This window comes from Octodon degus, unplaced genomic scaffold, assembly GCF_000260255.1.
Source record: "Octodon degus isolate 3935 unplaced genomic scaffold, OctDeg1.0 scaffold00016, whole genome shotgun sequence".
Taxonomy (NCBI): domain Eukaryota; kingdom Metazoa; phylum Chordata; class Mammalia; order Rodentia; family Octodontidae; genus Octodon; species Octodon degus.
This window is the reverse complement of record NW_004524592.1, coordinates 11,127,367-11,137,658: the sequence shown is the minus strand read 5'-3', so window position 1 is coordinate 11,137,658 and position 10,292 is coordinate 11,127,367. Positions and strand designations below refer to the sequence as shown.

The following is a 10,292-nucleotide window of genomic DNA, read 5'->3' as shown; positions in this document are numbered from 1 at the left end:
TAGCCCTGGCCAGAGATGAGGCTGGTTTGGACCAGAGCAGTAACAGTAACAGTGTAAGAGCCAAGTGTGGTAGCAAATGCCTATAATCCCAGCTATTCCAAAGGGTGAGACAGGGGGATCACTAGCCTGGCAGCTTAGCAAGATCCTGCCTCAAAATTTAAAAGGGGGTCCTGGTGACTGGGGTGTTGCTCTGTTCTGCCTGGGTTCAGTTCCCAGACACACACACACACACACACACACACACACACACACAGAGTGATAAGTGTTTTCTGTTGTTTATGCAGTGCTGGAGATTCAACCCAGGGTCTTTGCACTGAGCTACATCCCCAATTAAGCAACTTAGCAAGACCCTATTTCAAAATAAAAAAGGGGTGGAGCTGGGGCTGTAGCTCAGTGGGAAGGTCCTGAACTATTCATCTGTCACACTGTGAAGCCCTGTCCTGAGACCAGGGCTTGTGCCTGTCATCACCAACATCTAACTTGCAGTTCTACCCTAGGACATGTGGTCTCCCAGAGGCTGTCAGGAGATGTCTGGGGACACTGTTAGTTACCACAGCTAGGAAGGGGAGGGCACTGTGCTACTGGCACCAAGTGGGGTGAGGTCAGGGACACTTCTAAATATCTTATCATGAGTAGTCAGCCACCACGAAGGACGATCTCACCTACCATGTCAGAGAACCAAGGGTAGTCCAACCTGACGTGCTCATGCTAAACCCAGGCTGAACATCTTGCCTGGACTTCTGTTCCAGTGGGCAGCCGCCATCTTGGGTCCTGGCTCAGGCTGCTGTGGTTCATCCAACCACCAAGCATCAGTACTTTCTAGAAGTTGCACAGTGCTTGGTCTGTGTGTTTAATCTAGCTGAAAAAGTGTTCCAAAATAGTTGAACTCCTATTTGAACATTGGGAAATTCCCTCAGAATTCCACTTTTTTGCCTCTCTTGATGATTCCTGTTATCTGTTCGTAACGAGGCTGCATTTCCTACGGCAGCATTTGAATTGCTCTTTAGAGAAGGAATATATGCACGCGCTTATTTCCCACCTGGTCCAAATCACCCACTTACGATACTTTCCAGAGTACTATCAGCAACTGAATTGGCCACCTTTACTAACATCGCACAGCAAGAAATAGAAGTGTTAGCCAGATGTGTGGCACAAGCCTCAAATGCCAGCAGATGGGAGAGGCCGAGGCAGGAAGACTGGGGCTGGCCTGGCCTATGTAGGGAGCTCGAGTCTAGCCTGGTAGAGAGCAAGCCTCTGTCAGCAAATAAGCAGATAAAGCAATTATTACAATAACAAAGACTGTAATATATAAGAGCATGCAGGGGGCCAGGGAAGTGGCTCAGTAGAATAAGCATTTGCCTGGCAAGCCCAAGGTCCTGAGTTCAACCCCTGGTTCCGCAAAAAAAAAAAAAAGGAGCATGCAAATGGAGTGATCACGCAGCCTCATCTAAAAATGTGGTTTGCAAGGAAAGCCAGCTACCTTGTGTGCACCTTTCTTCCCTTTTTCTTCTCATTTTGGGATCAAACCCAAAGCCTACACACGCTAGGCAGATGCTCCACCACTGAGCTACTTCCCCAGGTCTTCACATAAACTGTAGAGACAGGTCTTCCTAAATCACGCAGGCTGGCCTTGGGCTTGTGATCCTGCTGCCTCAGCCTGCTGAGGAGCTGCGATTACAGGCATCAGTGACATGGCTACCTCGTGCATTTCTGCCAACTCGAAAAGCTTGCCACCCTGCGCATTTCTCTGGAATTTAACAGACCATAGAGATGCATACTATACTATTAAAAATTGAGGGCTACAGGTATAGCTCAGTGGTAAAGCAGTAGCTTGGCATATGTAAAGTCCTGGGTTTGAAAAACACAAAACAAAATAAAACAAATTGGTATCGGGCCAGCACAGAGGCGCTCATATGCGCGCTGCAGTCCCAGCCACTCCAGATGCTGACACAGGGAAAACCAAAACATCATTAATAAAAAACCAAAACAATGTTAATAAAAAATTCTTATTAGACTGAATACTCTGTCATGTATACAGTTTTATATTTATCTGCTTATTTGGGTGAAATGAGAGAACTAAGGCAAATGATTCACAATGAGAAAATGAGAAGAGCTTCCCTCAATTTAACAAATGAAGACCTAGACACACACATGCACACATTCATATAAGGAGTACACTGAAAAATTTATAGGTGCTTTAGCAGTTTGCCATATGAAAAGATGTCTGGATAGAAATTATGAAAAGAACTAATGGCAAATTTTACTGTTTAAATATACAATGATTTAAATCAAAATTAACTAGAGGATTAGTTACCTCGGAAATTCATTTTAAGAAATTATCTATCTGAAAAACAGAGACAAGCAATTAAATTGAAATAAACAGTTTCAGGAAAATGTGAGACAACATCAATTTTCAAACATATTTATAATGTGAGATTTAAAGTAGAAAAGTCAGAGGGGCAGAATAAGACAACATGTAGAAAGGATGCTTCTTAGAAATAAGGACAGAGGGAAGTCATGTCTGCATCTTATAGTATGAATAAATACTATGAAGACAAAAAAAAGAAAAGAAAAGATGCTGCCACTGTGAGCACCTCTTAAAACTGTAGAGGCCAAAGGTGACTTCTGTTAATCACATGATATCTTAAAACATTTATTTTCAGCCAGGTGTGGGGGTGACACCTGCAATCCCAGCACTCGGGAGGCTGAGGCAAGAGGAGTGTTGCAAGTTTGAGACCAGCCTGGGCTACAAAGTGAGTTCAAGTCCAATTTGAACTGCATAGTGAGACCCTGTCTTAAAAAGACAAAAAGAAAACTATTTTTAAAATATTGGCTGGTGGTATAGCTCAGAGGCACAGCGCCTGCCTGAGTTTGATTCCTGGTACAAAGAAAAAAAATTATACAAGGTTTTCTTTTCCTGATGTACACATTTGTGTGTGTGTGTGTGTGTGTGTGTGTGTGTGTGTGTACTCAGAGGTGGTGGCAGTTGTGAATGTGGTCTCTGAGTAGGGGAAGGAAAGATCTGGGCAGTAACCAGAAATAAAGAAGGAAGCCGGTGGACATCAGCTCTTTCAGCACAGGCTTAAAGGAAACACTGTCGATAAATAAATAAATAAATAAAAATGAAACACTGTCATTTATCTAACAGGCACAGTCAAGTGGCCTGGCTTGATGGTGGATTTCCACTGAGATGAAGGTTTTGTCAATTTGGAAAAGCACAACAATGCCAGGATGAGGCTTTTAAGACCTGACTGAAGTGGGAAATAGCTACTGTTGTTGTCTTAAAATGTATGTGCTGCTGAAAGGCAAATAACTAATTCTGACTAAAATAAAGACTAATGAAGAGATTCATGATCATAAAATCTTGAGTCATCCCTTAAGTAACTGCCGAGCTGTATGGTGGATGCGAATACATGTAGTCCCACCCTAGTCCTGTTGAGATGTGCAGAAGAGGTTTGGAGTACAGCTGAGTTCAGTGAGCCGGCTATGATGCCCCGGTCGGGTTTCCTAAGGAGGTGACAGGATATTGGTCTCAGGATTCAGTGGCTGTGAGGATCTAAATTATCATACTCCTGGGTTACATTTATCTAGATCCTCCAATTGCCTAGTTCTGGAACCTAAAAGTATTGATTGAATGAAACAAATTGGTTTCTCCTCTTTGATTTAATGGATGGTAAGTAGAAACTGTTTTCTGAACAAATAAGTCTTCCTCCAAGCATTCTAGCAGAAATGGTAATGACAGTCTATAAAATGCAGATGATGTGAGGAAGAGACATCTGGTAGAAACATGTACAATTAAATGTTTAAATGTGGCCTTCAACAGGGCTGGGTGACAAAAGGACAGATTTTGCTCATCAGCTTCAACAAAACAGCACAAAGGCTCCTTCTGGTGGCACACGTGACACACGTAGAGAGTGAGCTGGGTTTTCACGGGCCATTGCAGAAGCGGATGGCTGGCAGAGTCGGAAGGATTCTTTGACAGAGGAAGATTTGATGCTGCTGACCTGCACCTATGTGAAAAGCTCCCCATTATTCCTCAGTAAAAAGAATCCAAGAGCCAAATGCTGGGAGTAAAATGATTTTGCCTCTTACTGGATAATAAGAGCAAATAGAATCTATTGTCCTGAAAGAAGCTCTGGTGAAAACCACAAAACCAGAATCTGGCAAAATCATATACTGACTGACAAACTATCCATGGCTGTCCTCTAGGGCAAGCAAGGTTCCAGGTAGATGGGAAGGAAGGGTCAGGGTACTTGGGGAACTGCCCAGTGTTTCCCACAATCAGACACGGACTCTGTCATCACACCCTAGAATGCATTCAAGATGTTTGGCACTAGTAAAGTATTTTGTAGCCCTCTGGATGAACTATTTCTGCTTGGAAGGTATTGAGGCATAACAATGGTTTATGAAATGCTCTCTTGATTTGCCCAAGGGGAGCAAAGGAGTTCAAGTTGAGAATGAAAGTTGGGTGGTGATACTACTGGCTCCTGCTGGCTGGAGGGATAGTATGATGATGATCAGACCACGCCATTCCCCCTCCATCCCTGACAGAGCCTGTCCTTCGGGAGAGACGTCTCTTGCCTATTTATAGTGGCCATGTCACTTATTGCTTAATGCCAGACATCAAGACAGATGAAAAGATCCTGTGGTGTGTTATGAAGAATGGAATTGCTTTGGTTTGGCTGCAAAAGAGATGACACAGGAGGGAGTATTCTGATTAGAATGGAGGCCTTTGGATGTGATGCTTAAGGGCTTGGGTTTTCTGTCATTGCCAGTTGGAATAGAAGTAAAAACATAGCAGGGAGTAACACGATAGAATCTGTGTTTTTGTAAAAATCATCTGGTAGGAGTTTGGGAGATAGACTTGGAAAGGATTTGAATGGAAGTAGGCGAGCGGTAGAGAGACTATTACCACCATTGAGGTGGAGAACGGGGATGAAAGAGACATCTGAAAGACACTGAGGGAGAAAATGAATAGAATCCGGAAGCACAACTCTGTCTAACCTCACAATGACATTTTTATTGATTTCATGCTGAAAATCTACTTTACATAAAAAAGACAGCTAATTTCAGTGCTTTATCCCATTTTAAAGGTAGTCAGGTTAGGAGAAAGGGAAGTTTCTCTTTTATAAAGGTGCAGCTGGGCGTGGTGGCACACCCTTGTAATCCCAACCCTCAGAGTCTGAGGCAGGAAGATTAATGGGAGTTCAAGGCCAGCCTGGGCTATAAAGTGAGTTCAAGGCCAGTTTGAACTGCATGGGGAGGCCCTTTCTCAAAGAAAGCAGCTTCGGCTCCCCCCAGCACTGCCCAAACATTGAATTAGCCATGGGCACCATGAAGATCTGAACCTTGGAGCTCCCATTTGACCACAGTGGAAAATTGCTGCAGTAGCTAGGATGCAGAAATGCCTAAACCCTGTGAATCCTAGTCTGGTGGGGGTTGATGTGCTGGACTGACATGCAGATCCCCCTGGAAAGGGGCACAGCCCCAGCTTTCTCAGAGCATGGTGAGGATCACCCACCACTGTGAAGTTTGTTGTCAGTGCAGGAGGAACAAAACATACATGCAAGGACATTTTGTACTTGATCCTGTAGAGAAAACAATGGAAATTAAATGGAACTAGTGTCATTTCCAAATATGCTTTTTTTTTTTTATTTTATTTTTTTATTTTTGGCGGAACCGGGGATTGAACTCAGATCCTTGCGTTTGGCAGTCAAGCACTTATTCTACTGAGCCATCTCCCCGGCCCCTCCAAATATGCTTTTAGTAGATGGGAGACTCATATATAAACCACATCCTCAGAAAAAACTATTGTGCCTCAGGAAGCCATAAGCACAGAGAAAGGGGTCAGTCACAGCTGTGACCCTAAAGGACTGAGAGCAAGCAGGATATCTTCAAATGCAAATACAGGCTGTTTTTCTGTAGAGTATAGTAGTCTGGGCTGTATTAATTATTGTAACTGTCCTACTGACCTGTTTTTTTTTTTGTTTGTTTGTTTTGTTTTTTTTTGGCAGAATTAGTTATTGAACTTAGGCCCTTGTGCTTGCCAGGGAAGCACTTATTCTACTGAGCTATCTCCCCAACCCCCTACTGACCTGTTTTGAAACTGTCTCATTGCTATTTCTTTCTCAGTAAAATTAATTTTAAAAAATCTTTAAGCAACTTAGCTAGGAACATAAGTTTATTTCATTGGTAAGGGAATAAATCTTTTCTAAATAAAATCAAATGTTCTTAATTAAAAAAAAAATACAGGCCTAGAAGCAATGGAATGGGTGATGCGTAAAATACATAAATTAAAAGTGGAAGGGCATGGGGGCTGGTGAGATGGCTCAGTGGTCTAAAGCACCCACTTAGAACAAGCTAAACTAAGCAAAACACTGGAACCGCGGTTCAATCCCCCAGCACCACATGCCAGCCAGTCCCGCCCCTTGGTGGGCTGAGCTGGCCACACACACACTAAATAAATAAATAAATATTTAAAAAAAAAAAAAAAGTAGAAGGGCCAGGGAGATAGCTCAGTAGAATAAGCACTTGCCTGGCGCCAAGTTCAATCCCTGGTACTGCAAAAAATAAATAAATAAAAGTGGAGGATGAAGAACTGGCAGCTTCAGCACAAGGATACCAATGGCAGTGGCTGGATTGGTAGAGAAATGATGAAGGCTGCCGCCCAGCCCCAGGCCTCTCCAAGCTGAGAATTTATTTATTTTATGGTGTTTTTTTTTTTTTTTTTTTTTGCAGAACCAGGGATTGAACTCAGGCTATATTTATTTATTTTAAAAGGAAGACTAGAGCCTGGGTGTGGTGGTGCATGTCTATAATCCCAGCACTGGTGATGCTGAAAACAGGAGGATCACTACGAGCCCAACCTGCTTACTGAGGCCCTACACCAGACACAAATGGGGAAAGAAAAGAAAACAGGATTATATTTTAGGTAGAATTTTTTTGATAAGCTCTGAGTAAGGCTATGTGATTTTCATCAACACAGAAAGATACAGGAGTATCTTTAAGGTGATCCTTAATCACAGGGATCACTTAATTTGAGTCTGATTTGAAATGACTAATTGTTAGGTATTTACATGAAAATGTAATCATTTTTTAAAAAGTACTTGGAGAAAAATGGTATTGGCAGGGAGTCTGGTTAAAGTAGAATGTTGAAACTTTTTCTGTGTGGGGTCCCTGCTGTGGACCCCTGGACATAGCAGAGCCACATCCTGGGTACACCATAGCCATAGCCATGCTGCCATGAGCCAGACCTGTGCGTGCGAGGATTTTATTTTTATTCTTTTGTCTTTTTTTTTTTTTGGTGGAACTGGGGATTGAACACAGGCCCTTGCGCTTGCCAGGGAAGCGCTTATTCCACTGAGCCATCTCCCCGGCCCCTCTTTTGTCTTTTTGAGGCAGGGTCTCCCTGTGCAATTCAGCCTAGCCTTGAACTCGCTTTGTAGCTGCAAACTCCTAGAAATCCTCCTGCCTCAGCCTGAAGAGCTCACTTTAAAAGAAGAAATTGTAAAGTTGCAAAGGTCATTACTTTGTATAAGGTAACATGCTCTGCTAAAAACCACAGTGTTGGGGCCAGGGAGATGGTTCAGTGGAATAAGCACTTCCCTGGCAAGTGCAAGGGCCTGAGTTCAATCCCTGGTTCCGCAAAAAAAAAAAAAAAACCAAAACCCACAGTGATTAGATTTGGTATTTATTTATTTATTTATTTATTTTTAAATTTTTTTTTACATTTATTTATTTATTATGTGTGTGTGTGTGGCCAGCTCAGCCCACCAGGGGGCGGGGCCGGCTGGCCTGTGGTGCTGGGGGATTGAACCGTGGTCCCTGTGGTTTGCTAAGCTTGTTCCAAGTAGGTGCTTTAGACCACTGAGCCATCTCACCAGCCCCTATTTATGTATTTATTCATTTATTTTGGTGGAACCAGGGATTGAACTCAGGCCCTTGCACTTACCAGGGAAGCGCTTATTCTACTAAGCCATCTCCCCGGCCCCTGATTTGGTATTTAAATGACATTTTTGGAGTGAAACTTGTTACTAAAGTAATACATGACTCCAACAGAAATATGATTTTATTGTATCAAAGAGTACTGTATTGGTTTGCCAAAAACTTTGTAGCTTATTAAATGTATTACCTTCCTTGGATTTGTACTACGTAACTTAGCACGCTCTACCCTGGGCTGGGGATGGTAACTAAAAACATCTGGTCAGTACCTGAGTGCTACAGGCTTGCTTTTCCCATCTGTCAGCATTTCACATCTGCTTCACTACACACTGCTATGTGCCAAAAACATGGCTTTGTTGATCTATTTATTTATTTTTGGTGCTGGGAACGGAACTTAGGACCTCACACTTGCCATGCAGGGGCTGTGCTGCTGAGCCTTATCCCTGGTCCTGTACACAACTTTTGTTGAAAGGTGATCAGCTTTTGTTTTTATTTTATTTATTTATTTTTGTATTTTAGGGAAGGGTCTACAGGGTTTCACGGTCTCACTACTAGATGGACCAGTAGTGATCCGACTGTTTACAGCCTCCCAAGAGCTGGGATTACAGGTGTGCACCACCATGCCCAGTCTCAATTGCCTTCTCAGCCTGCCCCAGGGGCAGGGGCAGGGCTGGCATGGCAGGCTCAGTGATTGAATCCCTGGCCCCTGCACCTGCTTGCAAGCACTTTAATCTGCTGAACCATTTGGCCAGCCCTTCACCTTTATTTTTTAATTTTTTTTTTTTTTTTTTCAGAACTGGGGATTGAACTCAGGCCCTTGCCAGGCAAGTGCTTATTCTACTGAGCCATCTCCCTGGCCCCATGCTTTTATTTTATAGTGCTTAATATGATCAACTTTTAATTGGGTTTCCTATAAACAGACCATTTAACACATGTACATAAACTGCAGAAATAATATCAACTTTTTTTTTTTTTTTTTTTTTTGGTGGAACTGTTCTTTTTTTTTTTTTTTGGTGGAACTGGGAATTGACCTCAGGCCCTTGCGCTTGCCAGGGAAGTGCTTATTCCACTGAGCCATCTCCCCAGCCCAATAGAAAGAGTCGGGATGGGGGCGCGAACCGGCGACCTTGCACTCCAGAGCCCAGCGTGGAGACCGCCGCGCTAGGTCGCCGCCTTCAACTTTTAAAATTAGTGTTTCCATACTTAAATTATTGTGTGGCTTAAGAATTCTTAGCACATTTGTAAATTAACTTTCAATAAGGTTTCTGATTTCTTTTTGTAACTAGAGATAGTTTTTATTTTCTTTTTACATTTGAAATACTAGTTCAGCTTAAAAAAATAAACATTGCTAAGTATGTATTAATGTTTGACAAGCCGGGTGTGGTAGCGCACACACCTATAATTCCAATACTCAGGAGGCTGAGGCAGGAAGATTGCCATGAGTTTGAGGCCAGCCTAAGCTCCACAGTGAGTTCAAGGCCAGACTAAACGATACTGTTGAGACCCTGTCTGAAAAAGAAAGGAAGAAAAAAAGAAAGAGACAAGAAGTGATTTGTGTAATTTCTGTAAATATATATATATATATATATTCTAACAGAAGGTGTATAAACTGGGTGTGGTGGTGCACACCTGTAATCCCAGGACTCAGCACTTAAGATGCTGAGGCAGGAGGATTACCATGAGTTCAAGGCCTCCGTAGACTAGGTAGCAAAACTCTGTCCCCAAAAATAAAATAAGGTTTATGCCTAATGATAAGTGATTTCTAAATCAAACTTCATCATATCCTTCATTTGATTTTCTTACTCTGACCTAATGATAAAACATCTATAAATTTTCATTTTCCCATGTAATTAACATTTACCTTAATACCTGATGATTCATGGCTTCTGTCTATTAAAATATAAGCGAGTTCACAGCAAGTGCACTGAAAAGGACTAAACTGGAATAAAGTGTTGAATTACAGCTATTAAGTATCTCATCCTATTTAGTAGTAAGTTGAACTTACAAGAATTAAAATGGCCTTTGCTAATAAAGGCTTTCTTTTAGCCATAAAAAAATTAAAAATATAATCAAATCAAGTAGAAATGAAACGACCCCTATTTTCACTCTGCTGGGATCAAATTCTCATCATGAAAGGGACTCAGGGGCTGCTCCACACATTTAACTCCTCCGGTACACTCAATTTTTGTGTTAATGTTCCATCCAAAGATTTCAGCCTAGCTATACCTGCACTGTACAGCTCAGGTGGCTTAGTTGATGGTCAGAAGAAATGAATACGCTTGGGCCAGGGAAAAGATTTTAGGTTTAATTTCTTTTTAAGTCTTTAAGATTCTCAGCAGACTGATATAGGT

The 10,292-nt window shown here is 42.2% G+C and overlaps 1 pseudogene; it reads left to right on the top strand.

Annotated features, from left to right (window-relative positions):
• Positions 1-5,334: 5,334 nt before the first annotated feature.
• The window catches only part of LOC111815435, a 28,887-nt pseudogene continuing 23,929 nt past the window's right edge, over positions 5,335-10,292 (top strand).